The sequence below is a fragment of the Pelodiscus sinensis genome, chromosome 7, assembly GCF_049634645.1.
Source record: "Pelodiscus sinensis isolate JC-2024 chromosome 7, ASM4963464v1, whole genome shotgun sequence".
Taxonomy (NCBI): domain Eukaryota; kingdom Metazoa; phylum Chordata; order Testudines; family Trionychidae; genus Pelodiscus; species Pelodiscus sinensis.
Window position 1 is genome coordinate 53,286,339 of NC_134717.1, and position 22,097 is coordinate 53,308,435.

Genomic DNA, 22,097 nt, shown 5'->3' on the forward strand with positions numbered 1-22,097 from the left:
AGCTTGTAATCCCTGGGCTAAGTCAGTGCAGGGTGTTTACCTTCTCCCTCCTGTCCCTGGACATCGGGAGTATTTATTCCTAGCAGGAGAACTTCCTCCTGTTTGAGACCTTTCCTGTGCCTTTAGAGGAAGGGGTTACAAGGCTTTACATAGCCTAGGGGCAGGCAAGCTATGGCCTGCAGCTTGGGTCCAGCCCGCCAAGCCTTTTGAACTGGCCCACAGCCCATCCTGCTGAGACACCAAGGCAGGCTCTCTGCATGCTGCAGCCCGAGGCTGATCAAAATGACTGTAGGCTCCCTCCATGTGCTACTTGGTGTCATGTGCCCCTGGTGGTAGTGGGTGGAATTGACCCTGGCTCTTATTTAGGCCAATCATCACAAGAGCCACATCCTGCTAATACAAGAAAGTACCTTACCCCTCCTCCCAGCTTCACTACATTGGAGGTTGCATCAGAGGGAGCCTTTACTGGTAGTGTACGCAGTTGGTTGGTTACATTTTGCTGACCTATTTTATTTCTAGCTGCTCAATTTGGTAATAATTGCAGAAGCACATAGAAGGTTTTCTGAAAAATGTTTTTTTCAGTAATTACTACACCAGCATTATGAAGTCACGAATGGGAGGGAGCCTGCCTTGGGGTCCCCTTTGAGCTGTTGGCCAGGAGCCACCTAAGGTAAGCAACCCCTGGCTCTGCCCCACATCACAACTCCCGCTCAGACCCTGCACTGCCTATAGCCTTCCCCCAGGCCAGAATCCTCTCCTGCAACCATACCCTTTCCCTGCACCGGAACTCCAATCCTCTGCCCCAGGTCACCACCAAAACCCCATGCACTTCTCCCTTCCAGACTTCGACCCCCTCTTACACTCTTCCCCCACGTCAAAATCCACTTCTGCAGCCATACATCCTACAGGACCCTGCACTCAAATCCTCTGCCCCAGGTCACAATTCCCTCCTTCACCCAAACTCCCTCTCAGACCCCCACACCCTCTCCTATGCCCCTACCCCAAAGTCCATTGTACACTCAACCTCCATCACAAAACTCACCCCCCCTCCATAGCAAAGTACAGTCCTTGACCACTTACCTTACCAAAATCTTGGAGTACTCCCCCCCCCATCAAAAATTATTGCCTGGCCCTGACACAGCCCCTTCCTATAAGGGTTGGGAGGTGATGCTGGTAGATGTAAATTAAAGGCAAATGTAATTTAAAAGAATTTGTGATAGCTACTACTTTTTTTGCAAGTAGATTTATTTAGTGCTGAGAAACAGCTATACCTAAGATGATTAGACACAAATTCCAGTGTAGATTTTACTGATTTATTATGAGCTTATGTAGTAATTAGACTTTGGGGATTTCAAGTCAGAGCTGTTGTCTCATACTTTAAAAAGTCTGTTTTAGAGATCCATCAAATTCTGCATCATCAAGGTAGGTTTGTTTTTTGGTGACTGAATGACTAATATAATGGGAAGCAAAGAATATACCAAAAATTCTTCACCTTTAATGTTACAACAGAGTTTAGAGAGAGGCACATTGATCCGATGTGTTTTCTCTAATTTATTCTGTATCTTTGAGAGAGAGAGAGAGAGAGAAGTTTAACTCCGTGTTTTTGAAATGGCGTTTCTTCTCCTTTTAAGGAGAATAACACCTTATTCCACAAGGTCACAGTCTGGCCCTTTTAATAAAATGCGTGTATAAAATGGGGTAACTAGAGCAATGTCTTGTTCCTGTATTTGTAATGAATTAACATGTTCAGAAACAGATGAAAGTTGGTGTAAAGGTCTATAGTAAATCTGAAATGCTTAAAGTGTTGTCATTTCATATTGGCTACAGGGAATTTGAATAGTTCAGTGGAAGGTCACAACTTTCCTGTTGTTTGCTAGAGAGATGTAAAATTTATTTTTACTACTGTAATTGTATACTGCAGTTAACATTGTGGGGCTTTAGTATGCCTGATCGGCATCCACTGCCTGGAGAAATCTATTGATTTTTTTTTCAGTGCCTCTGGTTTGGTTAATTTTAGCTGCAGAACTACTGCCTTTCTGGCACTTGATGTGTTCACTGACAGCCCATTATTCTAGCAGTGGACCCCCCCCCCCCCCCAAGGACATGATCTAAAGGGGAGGAATTCCTAATGAAGGGCCATGCTTGAGCAAATGCACACTTCATTTAAACAATGGTTAGCATGCACCAAAATGTAGTGGAAAACTGAGGGCTTGTCTACACTTACAGCACTGCAGAGGCAGCTGTACCGCTGTAGCACTTAGTGAATGCTTTACCTGACCTGATGGAAGAGCTTCTCCATTGTTTCCATGAGAGGCAATAACTATGTCTGAGGAGAAGCCTCTGCCCCAGATGACATAGCTCTGTCTACACCATAGGTTCATTTATCATAACTGTGTCACTTAAGGGTGTGCATTTTCCACACCTCTATTGCTATAGTTACAATGACATAAGTTGGTAGTAGATCATAGAATCACAGAGCTGGAAGAGACCTCAGGAGGTCATCAAGTCCAGCCCCCTGCCCAAGCCAGGACCAATCCCAACTAAATCAACCCAGCCAGGGCTTTGTCAAGCCGAGACTTAAAAACTTCTAGGGCTGGAGATTCCACCACTGTCAGCCGACGGTCAGGGCAGTGAGTCCCTTATGACCGGCTGAAGTTCTTTTAAATTGTGCTTGGTTCTGTTACAGCAACTGAAGGAGTCAGGTTAAAGCTTAAACAGTTACTATTTACTGTTACAGGGTAAACTTAGTTGTTAAATGCTACTACTGTGTTACAGATAACACAGACACTACAAAGGACAGGACAGAAATTACACTAATAAGTCACTTACAGGTACCATGAAACCCTTTGGTTCTCTGAGCTCTTATTAAATGCATGCAAAATAGACACATAGCAGGTATATATTCTCACCCCTGCGTTCCAGACTTGGCGTGGCCAGCGTCTTTCTCTCAATCCTTCGGGAAGAAGTAGGGCGAGGTTGGGCGTCCCACAGACCTCGGGAGACAATCAATACCTGCCAGCAGGTATAGATGATTGGAGCTCAAATGGGGTGGGCTGCTGAACCTCTTTTATACCCCTTGGGTCATGTAGGCTTCTTCCTGGTTTCAAGTGGCCAATTAGGAAAAATGGCTTTGAACACCAAGTTTCCCACGAAGGGTGCAAAGCATAATTTACACCTGGGAAAAATGCAGACAATGGGCACCTCTGGTATGTGATGGGCGAAGATTCCTCTCCTGGGACAGTGCAGGCGTGTCAATTACTGGTACTAGCCATCAGGGCGACGGGAGGCCCCGGGTCGTCAGCTAGCCCATTTACTGTCTGGTTTCTGTTTATGGTAGAGTCAGGGACAGGCAGCACACCTGTGTTCCCAGGGCATCAAAGGCTGACTGCCTCTCTCTTGCTCTCTGGGGGGGGGGGGGGGGGGGGACAAGATGGGGTTTGTGGAAAAACAAGATGGGGTTTGTGTCTGGCTATAACCACCTCCCTAAGTAACCCATTCCAGTGCTTCACCACTCTGCTAGTGAAATAGTTTTTCCTAATATCCAACCTAGACCTCCTCCACTGTAACTAGATGAACAATCCTAATGTGGTGATGCTGCAAATCATTACTTACTCCAAAGAAGTGGGCATTATACACTCTAGACAGTTACTGGGACTACTTGTGCTTTTGGATATTCATGATAAGGCTCTGAAGTCTCAAGAAACATACAAAAGCATTTCATTCAAATTAATTTTTTGTCAAGCCCTTATGGTCTATGTTAATTTTTTTATATAATCATAAAAATAGGAAATGTCAGATTTGTTTTTCCCAATGTTTATTCTCTCACATTACATGTTCTGTAGGTATTTAGAATTACATTTAATTACTTACACAAATCAAAACACGAATAATAAAGATGTGCAAGGGAGTTAATGTACATTGGCTTTTGCATTTAATGTAATCTTAATGTTGCATTAACTTTGGTAATTTAAAGAAAACAGAATTAAAAAGCATAAAGAAATTTCTTGTAAATGATGGTATTTAGGTAGCCCTCCCAGGCTTTTTGCGGTTGAGTTCTGAAGAGTTCTAACTCAATAGACAGAAAAAGTAAATTAACACCTATGCTACTGTTCTTCGACTAGACCATCACTGAACCTCAGAACCTCACTCATATAAAACCCTTAAAGGATCTTTGGGATCTTTTATGTAGGTTAAGTGACATTCATCCTGTGAGCATGCTGTACAAAAGAAAAGCCATATAGTTTCACAGTGCAACTTTTTATATGCTTTTTAAGAAGTTGAATGAGGGATAAATTTGGTCTAATGGATTTGTTTAGCTGTTCTAAATTACATTAAATTAAATTATTAAGTAACTAGAAGATTCACCTGGTGTTGCTCAGGTCCTTAACTCAGGTACATTTTGTTTTTCATTTAAATCATTGTTCCGGGAAGGGGTCGGGGAGTGCTGGGGATGAGGCGTTCAGTATGTAATCTACTCTAAGGAGACAGAACTACCCCATCTCTCTTTCACCACAGTAGGATGGGGCCAGGTGAGAAGGACCTTTCCATGGCTGCTGCAGCAAACACAGATGGGGAGGTATACATGTCCATTTGCTGGGAGACAGACAGATACGTTGACAAATTCTCTGAAATATATAGTAGATAGCTGTCCCTTTCTCCACCCCTGTATCCTGTTGGCCCAGTAAGGGTTATAACCATCCCAGTCCGCTCCTCTGGCTCCTGGCTGCCCCCTTTTTGTCAGACCTCTCCCTTGAACAAATAGACTCACGGATGGATGGAACACAGATAAACAGACAAAGTTTCTAATATATATAGTAGATTGACATTTATTCAATAAATGGGTAAAATAATTTAATAAAGAATGAATCAATCTGGTAAATACTATCCAATTTAACTATATATTTAAAAATAGGTGCATTTTAGTATGATTAAGCCAAAATAGTAATGAATGTGCTAGATAATTAATGCATTAATTCATAACATAATTGTTGATTTCTGATGCCGGTGGCATATTGTAATTAGTAATTATTATAATTAATTATTAATGAGAGAAACCACTTTCTTTACAAGTGTATAAAGATAATGCAGATAATAGACCTAATGCCAGTAATACTTTAAATCTCTAATTGATAAGTAGAAATGGTAAGTGTATCTGTTATCGATGTTTTGGGTTGCAAAAAAAAATCAAAAGTGATATATTTTTAAGGCCAGAAATTACCATTATGATTGTTTAGTCTGACCTCATGCATAACACAGGCCATAACATGTCAGTAGGTGACTCCTGGACCAAGGCCAAAACATCTGATTTGAGCTATAACACAGGCTTTAGAAAGACATCCAATCTATTTAAACACTGCAAGTGACAGAAAATCCACTATATCCTTAGGTAAATATTTCCAATAGTTACTTATACCTGTACTGTTAAAAATCTTCTCCTTATTTCTAGCTAAGTGTTTGACTTTCTGTGAGATTTAGCCTAAGTGGCTAAATCACTTGGTACTTAAAGTGTTATCATTTAACCTTTCCATGACATTCTTTGCAAAACCAGTAGGTTACAGTGCTGATATCTTTTTTGGATGACGCAGAAATAAGACCGCACTCTGGTAAATGGTGGTTGTTTTCTTTAGTCTGAAGTTGAAGTACTTATAAGTCCAGAATCTTGTTGTGACTGCTATCCTAAATAATCATAAGGACTGAGACACTCTTCCTGTGTCATGGACACTCACAGGAGAGGGAGCTGGACTGAACCACGATTGCACCTGGTCACTGATGCTCTGCCACTATTTTCCCTCTGAGTAACCAGTATACAGCTAGTGATAGAAATGTAGCCGTGTTAGTCTGGTGTAGCTGAAACAAAATACAGGACTATGTAGCACTTTAAAGACTAACAAGATGGTTTATTAGATGATGAGCTTTCATGGGCCAGACCCACTTCCTCAGATCAAATAGTGGAAGAAAATTGTCATAGCCATATATACCAAAGGATACAATTAAAAAAATGAACACATATGAAAACATTTGTCCTTTTCATATGTGCTCATTTTTTTAATTGTATCCTTTGGTATATATGGCTGTGACTATTGTCTTCCACTATTTGATCTGAGGAAGTGGGTCTGGCCCTCGAAAGCTCATCATCTAATAAACCATCTTGTTAGTCTTTAAAGTGCTACATAGTCCTGTATTTTGTTTCAGTATACTGCCAATCACCTATATACATAGTGCATTGGAGGTAGCATGTTAGGAATATAATGCCTTTGTTGTTGTTGTTGCTCTTGTGTCATATAACTGAATTGGCATCCTCTACGTGCTTGCTTTCCCCTCATGGCAAAAGGAGTATATAATTAGGTAGCAGAGATGGGGACAGGTGATACAGGAAAGGGCTGTGAAATAAGGATGTCTGGAGGGAGGAGGTAATTTATTTCCTTGAGATATGGAGACAGAAGGCCAACCTGCAAGTCTGTCTTACAGCAATGAGGGCTCTGCAGTTGTTGAGGAGGGAAAGCTATAGCACAGAGCTTTTAAAAGCTTTCAAATATAGTATTTTTCTATACAATTCGTTGAAGAAAATTTTTCCATTTCATAGGCAGGGCACTGTAACTGTGCTGAGAATAGCCTCTTGTCACTCCGAGTGAAGGAAATGTTAATTATCCTGCTTGTTTTCCATGTCATTCATCACTGGGTACTCTTGATAATTGGAAAAGAAAATTAACTGAGAGCAATGAGACGAATGAGCTGATTGTCTAAATCAAAATGGAGTGGTTTAATACATTTAACAGATGATATAAAAGCATTTTACCTAAAGTGAACTTTGAGTCAGGTTTAGAAAACCCGAATCTAAAAAGGGAATCATGGGGGATAAAAGCTATTTGCAATGTGCAAAAAACATACCCCTTTACTTCCTTTTCGAAATTCATTTGTTGTATTGTGAGAATAAGTGGTGTTCAGGAAACAAATCCTTATTTGCACAATGGAAGAATCCAGCTGATCAACATTTCTATGTTGCCCTCACGATAATACTTTATTTGAGCTGCTTTTCTGAGATCTGCTGGGAGGATTTAGCCCTTGGTATGAATGCACATGATTGTTTAAGGGGAAATAAGGGGATTGTTAACTGCATTACAACTTGGAAATATTTTCTGCTCGAGCATCAAGCTTAATTTAACTCGTTATTTCTATTCTGCAGGCTTTTATAGAAAATGCTACCCAGAAGTAATTTTATTTTTAAAAGAAACAAAATACCCTACATACAATCAGTACCTGTAATTTCTTCTACTTTACATGTAAGGCAGTAGTAAAAGAATACTTTATATCTCTTTAAACCATAATAACCATGAGCAAATAATACTGATTGAACATGAATAGTGAAAAGTATAGTCCTTCTGAAACAACTCTTTGAAATTAGATCCTTTAAGTAACCTAGACTGTGAACTTAATATTGGAATCTGTAATTTTAATGTAAACAGTTAAGTGTTATTTATTTAGTTCATAGGAAAGTATAGAAGCCTAATACATTTCCCAGTAAGTTTCCATCATTTTTATGTAATCGGGAGCAGTTGGAAAACTGATATGCACAGCTATAAAATGGTTTTAATCAAAATATTATTGATAATAATGATTGTTATACTTCTAATTCAACCTGCTAAATTGTTTAATTTGGATTGTATTTTTCTTATTACATTGGTTTATGTACAGGCAGTCCCCGGATTACGTACAAGATAGGGACTGTAGGTTTGTTCTTAAGTTGAATTTGTATGTAAGTCGGAACTGGTACATATTGTAGGGGAAACTCTAGCCAAACATTTCTCCAGAGCTCAGTTTTATTCTCCCACACCTCACTTCCCTCAGTCCTTTATTCTCAAGCTGAGGTGTCTGCTGAGAAAAGCCGCTCCGCGTCTCCCTGGTCTGCCAGGTGGAGGAGGGGGGGGCGCTAGCTTCGCGTCTCCCTGGACTGCTGGGGGGAAGCAGCTAGTGCGGGGTTGCCTCACCCCGTTTGTAAGTAGGGATCCGATGTAAGTCGGATCCATGTAACCCGGGGACTGCCTGTATTTGGCCTCTGACTTGTATAGACATTTCAGATTGTCGTTTCTTCCTTGTGTACTAAGAGGACATGGGGCTCAATAGTCATCTCTTTTTAGATAGTTTCTTAAGAGAGGAAAAGGGCTTGAAGAGAAGATAGGGATTTGTTGCAATTTTTGTCTCTTGGGGAAAAAAGAAAGACTGTCAGGCTACATCTAGGCTGGCATGATTTTGCGGAAATACTTTTAACGGAAAAGTTTTTCCGTTAAAAGTATTTCCACAAAAGATCATCTAGATTGGCAAGGATGCTTTTGCACAAAAAGTGCTTTTGCACAAAAGCATCCTTGGCCAGTCTAGACGCGATTTTGCGTAAGAAAACCCCTATCGCCATTTTAGCCATCGGGGCTTTTTTGCGCAAAACAATTCTTCCCTGTCTACACTGGCCCTCTTGCTCAATTATTCTTGTGCAAGAGGGATTTTTCCCAAGCAGGAGCGTGAAAGTATTTGCGCAAGAAGCACTGATTTTGTACATTACAAAGTCAGTGCTCTTGCGCAAATTCAAGCGGCCAGTGTAGACAGCTGGCAAGTTTTGCGCAAAATCTTGCCAGTCTAGACGCACCCTCAGTGTCTTGAAGAGTTTTCTGGCAAAGCAGGCAGGCCCATGTAAAAGCCTTAGTAAGAGCAAGAGCTTTGCTTCTGCTAACCTATTTTTCACTATAAAGTGGTAACACTGTTACTCCCCATTGTTGGTGTACGACATCACAGCATGGTGACCTGGCACAGCAAGAACATGTACAGTAAAACTCCAGTTGTCTGGCATCCAGTGGTCTGGCACTCCTGATAGTCCAGCACCACCTGGAACCCGGAAGTGCTCCAGGCAGCTGGACAATTGGAGCTGCTCTGACCCGGGCTTCCCTGAGTCAGCCGCTGGTCAGTTTCCCGCAGCGCCACCCCGCATCCCCCCCACCCCATCCCAGACCCCTCATAGCCCCCCCTTCCAATAGTCCGGCATATCTGATAATCCAGCACTCCCTGGGTCCTAAAGGTGCCGGATTATCGAAGTTTACTGTAATACACACTGAGCAGCGTACATGCAAATTTTGTACAACAGTATAACATATTTTGGGGGCCGAGGTAGGATGAAGAAAGATTTTAAATGAAGGCAGGGCCTGTGTAGTGACAGGTAAATTGTATTTCAGCATTTTTGTTTAGGATCAAGTGATTTGTCTGTGCAGCCTTTTATGATGTTCTGACATTTTTTGCAAAAACACATTTTTTAGGAGTCAAGGATACTTATTCCAAACTGAACCGAAAGAAAAAACTATGTAGCACTTTAAAGACTAACAAGATGGTTTGATAGGTGATGAGCTTTCGTGGCCAGACCAACTTCCTCAGGTCATATTCTGGAAGGGCACGTCTACCCTTGCTCCCTAGTTCAAGCTAGGGATGCAAATGTAGGCGACCGAAAGTGCTAATGAAGCGGGGATTTAAATATCCCACGCTTCATTAGCATGATCTTGCCGGCGCGTTACTCCGCTCAACAGCTGATTCGAAAGTGAAAGTGTGCACCGGGACCTGTTAGTTTGAATCAAGCCCCTTGGTTCGAACTAATGCGTCCCGGTGCGCATTTTCACTTTTGAATCAGCTGTTGAGTGGAGTAACGCACCGGCAAGATCATGCTAAGGAAGCGTGGGATATTTAAATCCCCACTTCATTAGCAATTTCGGTCGCCTACATTTGCATCCCTAGCTCAAACTAGGGAGCAAATGTAGACGTACCCGAAGGGAATAGCCATGACCATGTATACCAAAGGAATATAATGAAAAAAGCTCATCACCTATTAAACCATCTTGATAGTCTTTAAAGTGCTACATAGTTTTTCCTTTTGTTTTAGCAAGATCAGACTAACACAGCTACCTTTCTATTATTGAATTTTCCAGTTTGGAATAGTATTAGCTGTCTTGTATCCCATAAAATGTTTAGACTGAGATTCAGTCCTTTATGCTGGTGGCTTATGTCATGCTATATGAGGTTCCATGCCATCATTTGTTGTGGCAACCCAAAAATCAGGCTGGTGTAATGCTGGGTTGGAAATCTTTTTAATGTCTCAAGTTTCTGTAACACAAACTTCCCTGAAACTTTGAGTTTACTCATCTGCAGCAACATTAATCAGTAGGTCTACAACGTATGCCTAGGACTCTGCAATTTTCAGGATCCTGTATTCATAGAAAATTTAGAGAGAAAAGCAACAAGGGGAAATTACATGGTCATGAAGAACCTGTGGAACAGCTGACAACGCCATGCATTTAAAGGAAGCAATGATGCTGTTCAGCCTATGGAAGCCTCTCCATCTGTGAGCTGGCTGTGCACAGCAATGGGCACTGATTTTTCTCTTTGATGTTTTATGTGACTTGTGTACAGGAACATTCACATGTAGATGCAGCTCTCTGATTTAATTGTTCGGGTTCCTTCAGGGTGATCCTCCAGCTGCTATTCTGGGTTGTTATATGTCTCAAAACATTTAATCTTGCTGAGATTTGACTGGTTTCATACAATCTGTTGCTTCAGCTTTTTGTTTCTCTCAAACTTTCCCTCTGAGTCCATGCTTTGTAACATGAACAGGCTCCAGTCTCTTGTACCACAAGTGGAATCATATTTATATTATGCCTTACTTTGTTTTTGTATAACCTGCAGTAACTCCAGGTACAGCCCAGTAGAGATTAGTTTGGGTTAGAGGTTGCATAGAGCAGGGGAGGGGAGAGGCAAAAGAGCCCCCTGCAGGCTGGATGCAGCCCGCCGAGCAGGTTGATCTGGCCTGTGGAGGTCCTGCCGCTCCCTGACCCCTAGGCCAGTCAGGGCCTACAGACCAGGGAGTGTTCAGCACTTAGAGTCAACCTTAGCGGCTGACTCTAAGCACCACGTGTCAGGGTGCAGGGAGCAACAGACTTTGTGCTCTCCCTACCCCCAGGCACTCCTTGAAGGGTGGGGGCAGGGCTGGAGAAGACTTTGCACACTCCAGTTGCCCCCAAACCCTGATTGCCCTGGGGGAAGGGGGAGTGCATAAAATCTCCTCCCACCCTGCAAGGGGCTCGGCACCTAGTCAACCACCAGCTGCTGCTCAGCTGGTGGGTAACTAAGTGCAGGGCTCCCTTGAAGGGCAGGGCCAGACTTTGCATGCTTCCCCCACCCCCAAGCCCTGATTGGCCTGGGGACGGGGGTGGGGGAGCATGCAAAGTCTTCTCCCACTTCCAGTAGGCGGGTGCCTCGAGAGAACTGCCAGCTGTTCAGAATAGCTGGTGGTTCTCTCTGGGCGGGGTAGGGGCAAAGACTTCACATGCTCCCCGACCCACAGACCAATCAGGGTCTGTGGGTGGGGAAGCACAGAAGTATCCTGGCTCCATTCCTTCTGCCTGAGGCCCCACCCCTTTTAAGGCAGCTCAGACATTTTTGAAAAAAAAATCCTGGTAAAAAAAATATTGCCCACCCTGGCACAGAGTCTCTGATTCAAACTTTCCTAATGTCAGGAGTCTGGATTTTGCTTCAGTTTATTGTGATATCTGAAGCTAAATGTCCCCTACATTTATGTTTGTTTTTAGAATACTCATATTTTGCTGTTTTAACAGAAAAAAAATAATCATGTGCCTTTGAAGGTTTAAAAGATCTTACTTGGCTTTGAAAGCTGTCTTTCTGAAGCTTTCTGCACAGAGATTACATTACAACCTATGACCCCTATAGTGCGGTTTTATGGTGCTCAATCTTAAAAAACGCAGTTGCTTCAGATAACAATGCTATATTTGCAGCTAGTTAATATCAGTATTCATAACTTAACTATCTGAGTTAGGATTCACTTAAGAGCCTTTACTGTACAAGGTGTAAGGAAGTACTATGTAAAACAGCAAGTACAATTTCGCTAAATTTTAATTGGAACATTTTTAATGGCAATCACAATGGCTTCTCCTTCTCTCACAAAGGACCCTATAAGATTATAGAAATCCTTATTAAAGGTCTTAAAAATACAACAGGTTATTTTTGTGTAAAGGGGAGGGGGGAGGCTAGTCTGCTTAAAAGCTCATCTATTTAGTAGAATATTTTGGTTTAGTTATGGTGTAAATGTAAGTTATTTCATATCCTTGCTCCATGCTGTATAAACATCTTTGCTTATTAAAATCGCCTTTTCTGTAATTAAATTAAACAACGTAAAAGTATTAAAACAGACTCATAGAGACATATGTTGCAGAATCTCAGCTGGTAGAAATCAGCTGACAAAGCTTGAAAATCTGTCCTTATGTATTTACATGAGATTTAGAATAAACAATCCTGCATTATGCTTAAGTAACTGTAAAAATGGAAATTCACAGATAAATGGCAACATTAACATACAGTTGTTTTGAACTTGTGAAAACCAGAAATTCCAGAGAGAAATGAGACTCTGCACTTAAATAATTTTAATCTATCAATATTTCAGTATTGTGGCATCACAGTGTTCATAAAGATGAATTTTCAGCATTAACTCTCATAATTTCCTGACTTTGGTTTGTATAAACTGGTCATGTTCACTTACCTTTGTGATTTAAAATATTTTAGTAAGGAATATTTTTAGAAAGTAATAAGATTTTATCTTCTTTTAAAACCTCTACATAAACTTTGTGTTAATTAGCTTCCAGACTTCGTAGATTAATTTGCTCTGCCTTTTTTTCTGAGAAACCACATAAATTAATGTAGATGTTAATTACCATATTGACTACGGTGCTGCACCGTTTCTGAATTTGCACTTTTGATTGATTAGTATATGCTAGCCAGCGGGAACATATTCTGAAGCCCAATAATGTACACCAGAGGAGAAAATACTCTGTGTCTATGTGCTTAATTTGGCAAGAAGGTGGTAGGGAATTTACAGATAAGAAGCCGTGTTTGCCCCTTCAACCATTTAATAGCAAAATGCAACAGGAAAACCTAACTCGTTCAAGAGTTTTAGTCTCTGGAGTTTCCATACCACACTCGCACTTAAGATAATTTCTCATCTCATCGTCTATGCATATTTGACTGTTTGTACTTGGGCATTTTATTAAACAAGGGACTAGAAAATATAGCAAGAGATAGTATTTATTGTGTAATCAAATCATTGCATATGCAATTTATGGACTGGAACAAATGAATGTTCTCATTCTGCGGATCAAATTCTCACAGAATCAAAATTCTAGTAGCGGTAGGGGGGGAAAAACCCAGCCTACACAGGGGTGATCCAGATCTCAATGAAATCAGTGGAAAGATGCTCATTGGCTTCAGTGCACTTAAGATCAGCTCCCTAGTGTACCACTTATAATTACACACATTTGTTAAAACAATAATAATAATCAGCATGTGACCATAGTTATATTTTAAAAGGGAGCAGACCAACATTTAAAGTATAAAGACTAGATGTTCATGAAATAAAAAATAGGCTAGGTCTTTCTAAGCTAGAACTTTTAAACTGAAAACTCACTTTCACCTTTGGCTTCATTTCTTGGTTTTACTAATTAACTACTTACTCGATACATTTAGAAATTCCTAGAAATAGCCCCTTTTCCATTTCAGTCCTGCGGTCAAATTTAAAATCTATTTGTGGCAATAGATTGTCCAATCCAGCTATATTCCAAATTCTAAAATAATCTATCCCTCTGTGATAGAATATTTCAAAATGGAAGAAACCTTAGGAATGACCGTTCTAGTTGGAATAGTGGAAATGGTTGCTAGCACAGTATCACACTAAAGTAATTATATTTGGGTCATAAATTAATCAGTGCTCTCCCAAAATTAATCACTCTTAAATCTGGAATACTAAAATAAAAATGGAGATAAGATTCCTTTATTGGGAAGATTAAGAATTGGTATACCTTGTTCCTCTTGAGGGTTTTGTTTTTATCTTTCCAAATACCTTCACAACCTCCCAAAATTATTTTAGCTCAAGAAGCACTCTACTAATATTCTTTAGACGAGTCAACAAGCATATGGACAAGGGAATCCAGTGGATATAGTGTACAGGCAGTCCCCGACTTATGCGGATCCGACTTATGTCGGATCCGCACTTACGAACGGGGCTTTTCTCGCCCTGGAGCTTGTTTGCCTGGGAGCAAAGCCTCCCAGGCGGCGGCTTTGCTCGGGTGTCCCTGGTCTGCTGGGGGGGTCCAGCGGCTTTGCTGCACCCCCCCAGCAGACCAGGGGGACAGGAGCAAAGCCGCCCAGGCGGCGGGGGTCCCGCTGCCTGGGCGGCTTTGCTCCCGGGCAACCGAGCAAAGCCGCCCAGGTGGCGGCTTTGCTCGGGTGTCCCTGGTCTGCTGGGGGGGTCCAGTGGCTTTGCTGGACCCCCCCAGCAGACCAGGGAGACAGGAGCAAAGCCACACGGGCGGCGGGGTCCCTCCGCCTGTGCGGCTTTGCTCGGGTCTCCCTGGTCTGCTGGGGGGGGGAGGGGGCGCAGCTAGTGCGCCCCCTCCCCCCCAGCAGACCAGGCTTTTTTTGCCAGACGCCTTGGGTAGAGCAGCTGGGGTGCTGCCGGGTTGGTGCTGTGGGAACCTACCATTCAGCGCCCCAGGTGTTCTGTCCCAGGCCCCAGATTCAGCAGCTGTTGAAACTGATCAGGCTGATTCCAGGAAGCTGGGGGCAGAGCAACTCTGCCTCTGGCTTCCTGTAGTCAGCCCCTGGTCAGTTTCAGTGGGAGCAGCTGAATCTGGAGCCAGTTCCGACTTACATACAAATTCAACTTAAGAACAAACCTATAGTCCCTATCTTGTACGTAACCCGGGGACTGCCTGTATTTAGATACTCAGCTTTTGACAAGGTACCTGACTAAAAGCTCTTAAACAACATGTGCTGTCATGGGATAAGAGGGATGGTCCTCTCATGGGATCAGTAACTCCTTTGGGAACTGTTTTTGGAGGCATTACCCTCCTTTAGCACCTAGCCAGGATTGTACCTCAAGAAAGTGCATCCCCCCGCCCCTGGCCCAGAGTTAGCTGCTGTTCAGTGAAATGTGCATGTTACACTTTCCATTATTATACTGTGAGATCCCTCTTGGCATCCTGCCAGTAGAGCTGTCTAGTGCCAAGGAGAAGTCAGAGCCATCTTTTTTGGAGTAGCTTTTTCCCAAGTATTAGAAGGGAGTATTCCCAGAACTTAGGAGTGAAACAATAAAGGGATATTGGGGCAGGCTTCTATGCATCTCTATCCCTTGTATACCCACAAAGCAGCCAGACTCAGTCTGGACTCAAATGTGGGTGACTTATTCAAGTTTTTTCACAGAACAAATTAGACAAGTTTGTAGTAGCGTAAAATGACTTAGTAAGGCAATATGTATAGAATACACTTCTCGTTTTGGAAATGAATAGCAATAAACAATAAACTGGAAGAAGATATATCATTAGTGAGCAAATACTGACTTATTTTTGTAAAGTACAAGATTGTAAGTAAGTCAGTAGTACTATAATACCCAAGTGGAAACTCTGAACTCTGTACTATCAAAGGCATGTAAGCATATCTTCTAGTCTCAGAGGGGTAGCCGTGTTAGTCTGTATCTGCCAAAACAACCAGGAGTCCTGTCTCAACTTATATACTAACAGATTTATTTGGGCATAAGCTTCCATGGGTAAAAATCCACTTAATCAGCTGCATATGTTGTTTGCCATAGATGCAGCAGTTTAAACAACTGGCATTATAGCAAAATTGCAAGGATGTGCATTTTGTTTACATAGAATGAAAAACATCTTTTTTTTAAACAAGTTAATATATATTGTTGTTGTAGAAAATAATAATACTAGACTAAACAATGGACTTCCAAAAAGGCTGTTGATTTATTACAGTCAATTTGATTAGTTTTGTTATATGTATATGGTAACAAAATCAACGTAAGATCATTTGTAATGTGTGCTTTTCCTGGGTTGTGATCCCCCTTTCTTTTGAGCTAAGCATGGATGAAATCAATTTTCTTATATTCAACATGTGTCATATGTCTGGCTAAATGAAAGCTTATATAATTATATTCTGCCTAACAAAATTCTGCCTAGAAATCAGACACTCACTTGCTTGGGGGCAGGGGGGAGAAACCAGTTACCCTACTCTGTCCCCTCAGGAAACCACCAGTACCAGCTTCTTGGTAGGATAGAATAGCTGATACATTCTACTCTATAAATAGATGCATTTCAGGAGTGGGTAAAGTAATCCCAATGACTATAGCCTATACATCACTTTAGATGGGGGGGGGGGCGATTGGGGTTTTATATGTGGCCCACAAGAAATTTTGTTTACTGTTGTGCACATGGAGGTTTGTCAGTTTCTGCTAGTTGCCATCCACACAGCTTTTTCCTACATGTTTTACTAAACTGACACACACATAAGCAAAGGTACATGCTGCTGTGCTTCAATCTACATACCCCACAAATTCTAGGTATGCAAGCAATTAGCAAAACTGTCCTATCCTGTCTTGCTTCCTACTCATGCAGCCCACTCACTAGCCTAGGTTGCTCTCTGCTTTAGACGAAAGGAGACGTATAATATGGTATTATTATATTTTCCCATATTTCAACCAGAATATATTTTTCACTCATTTTGTAATAAAAACCGATGTGATGTAATAGTGCTTTATATTGTTTATCGTGTATGTTATGGCTATGTATGGGGATTTTGGGGAGGATGCAAGATTCTTCCTTAAATAAAAATCATGATGCTACCTTCACAATGAGGTGAGTAGCAGTTGCTCCATAAATCACCAGTTACATATCTTGCTTTTGTTGTAATGTGTCCATTTTGGGGCCAAATTCTGAGGTCCTTTCTCAGAGAAAATCCTGATTATCTTGGGGTATGTCTACACTACAAAGTTAATTCGAACTAACAGACATTAGTTCGAATTAACTTTGATAGGCGCTACACATACAAACCGCTAGTTTGAACTTAATTCGAACTAGCAGAGCGCTTAATTCGAACTAGGTAAACCTCATTCTACGAGGACTAACGCCTAGTTCGAATTAAGTAGTTCGAATTAAGGGCTGTGTAGCCACTTAATTCAAACTAGTGAGAGGCTAGCCCTCCCCAGCTTTCCCTGGTGGCCACTCTGGGCACCATCAGGGAAACTCTTCTGCCCCACTCCCAGCCCCGGAGGCCTTAAAGGGGCACGGGCTGGCTATGGTACCTGTGCCAGGTGCAAGCCTGCCAGCACCCAGCCAGCAGACTCTGCACCTGGCACGGCACGAACCAGTCACCCGCTGCCACCCACCCCTCCGCCTCTTCCCGGGACCAGGCTGGCAGCTCCCAGGAGCCTGCCCAGGGCTGCAAGAGGTGGGCGCCCGCCTGGTCTAGTGCGGAGATCGTGGACCTCATCCACGACCTCCGCACTAAGCACAGGAAAGTGGCCTTCTAGGGCAGGATAGCGGCTAACCTGGCCACCCAAGGGCAGGTTTGCATAAAAATCAAGGTGGTCCAGTGAGACTCCCGACCCAGAGCCCTGAGCTTAGAACGGCCGTACTGCGTCAGACCAAAAGTCCATATAGCCCAGTAGCCTGTCTGCCGACAGTGGCCAACACCAGCTACCCTGGAGGGGATGGACCGAAGACAATGACCATTTGTCATTTGTCTCGTGCCATCCATCTCCAGCCTTCCAAAACAGAGGCCAGGGACACCATTTCTATCCCCTGGCTAATACCACTCCATGGACCCAGTCTCCATGAATTTATCTAACTTCTCTTTAAACTCTGTTCTAGTTCTAGCCTTCACATCCTCCTGCAGCAAGGAGTTCCACAGGTTGACTATTTGCTTTGTGAAGAAGAACTTTCTGTTATTCGTTTGAAGCCTGCTACCCATTCATTTCATTTGGTGTCCTCTAGTCCTTCTATTATGGGAACTAACTTTTCTTTATGCACCCTCTCCACACCACTCATGCTTTTATAGACCTCTATCATATCCCCCTGCGGTCTCCTCTTTTCTAAGCTGAAAAGTCCCAGTCTCTTTAGCCTCTCTTCATATGGGACCTGTTCCAAACCCCTGATCATTTTAGTTGCCCTCCTCTCTCCCACCCTCTCTCTTCCCCTCTCCCACCTCCTTTTCCCAGTCTCCCCAGAGGATAATCCCCACGCCACCCCGAGTTCTGTTAAATAAAGAGAGTTTCTATTTTTGAACACACGTGTCCTTTATTTTGTACATCAGGAAGGGGGGCTAGGTAGGGGTAAGTGGAAGGAGGTGAGGGAGGAATGGGGTACGAGCCTCCGATGGGGAGGACTGGAGTGGCTCTGTGGGCTCCTCGGGGTGGAAGCTCTTCTGCAGCCCCCCGATTGACACCCCCCACCCCCGGATGGCAGCCTGCGGCAAGTGCAGCTGGGCTGATGGCCGAGTGCTGTGATGTGCCGAGTGTGGGCATTCAGGGCACTCCAAGCCAGGACTGCTTTGCTGTCCCTCATCGAATTAGACAAGCGAGCAGGGAATCCCTGAGAACTGTCTGTCCGGGGTGGGGATCGGGTCCCTTTAAGCACAGCTCTTGGCTAGCCTGAGACAGCAGCTCCACACTCTAAGTCCTAATCTGATGCCCTGCCGGCACTGCTTCCGGCCATCCTTAACCTTGGTTCAGGATCCACTCAATGTGGACATGCTAGTTCGAATTAGCAAAATGCTAATTCAAACTAGTTTTTAGGTCTAGATGCACTAATTCGAATTAGCTTAGTTCGAATTAACTAATTTGAATTAAATTAGTTCGAATTAGTGCTGTAGTGTAGACATACCCCCCGGGATATTCAAGTAAAGGGAATAAGTAAGACAAAGGGTATGTCTACACTACAGTACTATTTCGAATTAACTTATTTCAAATTAGTTATTTCGAATTAACTTATTTCAAATTAGTTAATTCGAAATAAGCTAATTTGAAATAACTCTTCTAGACACAACGACTAATTTGAAATAGTGTTTTTCTAATTTGAAATAGCATGTCCACATTGAGTGGACCCTGAATTGAAGGTATGGCTGGCTGGAACCAGTGCCAGCAGGGCATCAGGGTCAGACTTAGTGTGTGGGTCTGCTGCCTCAGGCTATCCGAAGTCTGTGCTTAAAGGGCCCCGACCCCCCATCCCGGACAGACAGTTCTCAAGATTCTCTGCTTGCTGGTCTACCTCGCTGAGGGACAGCAAAGCATTTGTGTCTCGGAGTGCTCTGCTTGCCCTCACTCAGGACACCACAGCACTCTGCAACATGGAACCAGACCTGCCCCTGGGGACTCTGCTGCGTCTCGTGCACACGTTGCCGGCAGTCTGGCTGCACTGTCTGCAGGCTGCCATCCGGGAGGACCATAGAAGGGCTGTCAAGATCTAGGGGGCCCTGCAGGAGAGCTTCCACCCTGAGGAGCTCTAACAGTGTCCCTGGTTTGCCCCACTGGGGGCTTGTGCCCCATTCCTCCCTCTCCTCCTTCCACTTACCTTTCTTGAGCCCCCCCTTCCTGATGTCAAATAAAATATGCGTATTTTCAAAAATATAAACTGTCTTTATTTAACACAACTGTGGGGAGGAGGGATGAACCTCTGGGGAGACGGGGGAAAGGAGGCAGGAGAGGGCAGGAGAGATTGTGGGAGAGGGTATGGGGAAAACTGGAAGGAGGGAGCTGGAAGGGGGAAATAAGGGGGAAAAGGGGAAGGGGAAACTCAGGGATCGGGGTGGAGGTCTTGCCGGGCCAACTGCCTCACAGAATGACGGGGGAGGGGACCTCGGCATCCCAGGGAGATGGGGAGGAGGGTGCAGAGGTTGAGGTGGGGTGTGTGGAGATTGAGGAGGAGAGTGTGGAGGTTGAGGAGGGAGAGTCGGGAATGGGGAGAAAGAGTGGGAGGAGGAGCGGGAGCTGGGGGAGCAGCAGGTGCAGGCCCGGCACGGGGCAGCATGCTGTGCACCAGGGCCTGCAGATGGTGACAGAAGGCACGACCCTGGGCAAGCAGCTCCTGCTGGAACTCCCGATCATTCTGCAACCACTGCTACATGATCTGGGTCTGGGCTCGCAGGGCCTGCAGGTGCTGCTCTCTGTACCCCTGCCACGTGGTGGTGGTCCTGCTGGGTTCGTGGGTGCGGGAGCATTTCCTGGGCGGGGTAGTGCGCCCTGCATGAGCAGCTGGTGCGGCTGTAGAGAAAGAAGAGAAGTGGTCAGTTCTCCCTGGGGACACAGTGGATGATGCCCAGCCCCCCCGTGAGGTGAGGGCGACTGTGCCCTGCACCGCCAGAGCCTCTGTGCTTGCACAGAGGCCATGATCGGCATGTCCGGCTCTGCCTGGGAATGGGAGCTGCCCCGAGACCGCACCCATGCCCGTGTACTGTGCATAGTGCGGCCGGGGCCGGGGGAGATGTCCCCTGCCCCTGTGTAGAGGGGGCATGTGAAGGGAGGGCGCTCTGCTGTGTCCTGCCCTGAGGTCGGGAGCATGTGTGGTCTCTTCACACACAAGTGTGGCTATTGGGCCACGGCCCCTGTGTGACACGCAGCTGGAACCACCTGCCCAAGGGTGGCACGGCATGTGCCCACACGTGCACAGGTGGCTGCGTGATCTGTGGGAGGCATAGCCCACGCACACAGTCCCTGGTCTCACTTCCTACCTTCCCCCCTGGGTAGGGGACTGTGCTGGCACTTACCTGGTATGGCCTCCCCAGACGACTCTGGTGCAGGGACAGTTGGTGGTGGCCGCTCTGCTGCGCCTGGGTCAGGGCCCTCAGCTCCTAGCTCACTGCCCCCCGGGCTGGCGAATACCACCCAGCCCCCAGGATTTGGTTGAGGGTGGGGAAGTAGGGGCAGGTGGCAGCCCCTGCTGCAGCACTGCCCTTGGTGGCCCTGGTTTACGCCTGCCGCAGCTCCTTAACTTTCAGGCACACCTGCTCCTGGGTGCGCCTCTGTCCCTTGCGGGCCATGGTGGCTGCTATGCAGCCATAGACGGCAGCATTCCTCTGACTGGTGTGGAGATCATGGGTATTGGGGGCCTCTCCCCACACCTTAATGAAGTCCATGATCTCCGCACCAGTCCAGGCAGGTGCGCATCATCTACGGCCCCTGGTTGGTCCCTGGGTGCTGGGGGACTGGGCTGGGGATGGCTGGCTGCCACTGTCTGACATTGTGCGTCCACTAGGTAAGGGTCTACGGCTGCTGGCAGGCCTGGCTCTCGCACATGCCCAGTGGCCAGACTCTACCCCTTTAAGGGCCCCGGGGCTGGGGGAGAGGAGAGGAGTTTTCCTGGTTGTGCCCAGAGTGGCCACCAGGGGAAACTGGGAAGGGCTGGAGGCCCCCTAATTTGAAATAATTGTCTACACAGCACTTATTATGAATTAGCTATTTCGAATTTGGTGTTATTCCTCATAGAATGAGGTTTACCAAATTTGAAATAAGGGCTCCACTATTTCGAATTTATTTCGAAATATCAGTTTGCCTGTGTAGATGCTATTGAAGTTTATTTGAAATAACTACTGTTATTTCGAATTAACTTTGTAGTATAGACATACCCAAAGAGAAGAGTCAGTGTATGTGAACTACAGATGCAAATCCTTCACTTATGCATGGATGCAGTAGTTATGCTAAAGTAAGAGAAATGACTGTTCACTTTGGGTACGGTTGGAACAAAACTGTGTTCCTTCCTCCCTGGCCCACATACAGTTCCTGACTCTGACATCTTCTTGTGCCCTTGAAGAGACAATCCACTTCAAATGGGATGGTCTAGGTAGAGTTCAGTGTAAAGAAAAATGTTCTTTGAGTGAGACAACTCCATACGTACCTTATTGTGGGCTGGTGGAAAATTGCACAATCCAACTTTTTATTTTAACTTGGGTCTGCTCTGAATTTCTATGCTTTGATTTATGAAAAGTCATTTTATACTAAAAATCAGTCAGTCATGAAAAGGAGCATAGTAGGCTTGCACAATAGATGCTTATTTATCAAGTTAATTCACTTTCAACTGGAAAATGTTACATGATATGTGAAATCGAAAAAAAGCTTCATTTATTTTTTTCAATACAGTACTTTCCATTGCCACTTTGTCTTTTCATTTATGAATCATATTGACATGGAAATTTTCCTTCCTAAAAATCTTTCACCCCAGGGGCTTGAGGTATTT

General features: G+C 44.3%; 1 protein-coding gene across 13 annotated transcripts in view; it reads left to right on the forward strand.

Annotated features, from left to right (window-relative positions):
- The window catches only part of GULP1 (GULP PTB domain containing engulfment adaptor 1), a 369,257-nt gene that overhangs the window by 120,058 nt on the left and 227,102 nt on the right, over positions 1–22,097 (forward strand). For 2 of the 13 annotated variants that reach the window (XM_075933780.1, XM_075933783.1), the window contains one exon: positions 583–670. The exons of the other annotated variants lie outside the window; for them this stretch is intronic. The gene's annotated coding sequence lies outside the window, so the exon portion shown is untranslated. The remainder of the gene's footprint in view (positions 1–582; positions 671–22,097) is intronic. 13 annotated transcript variants of the gene reach the window in all.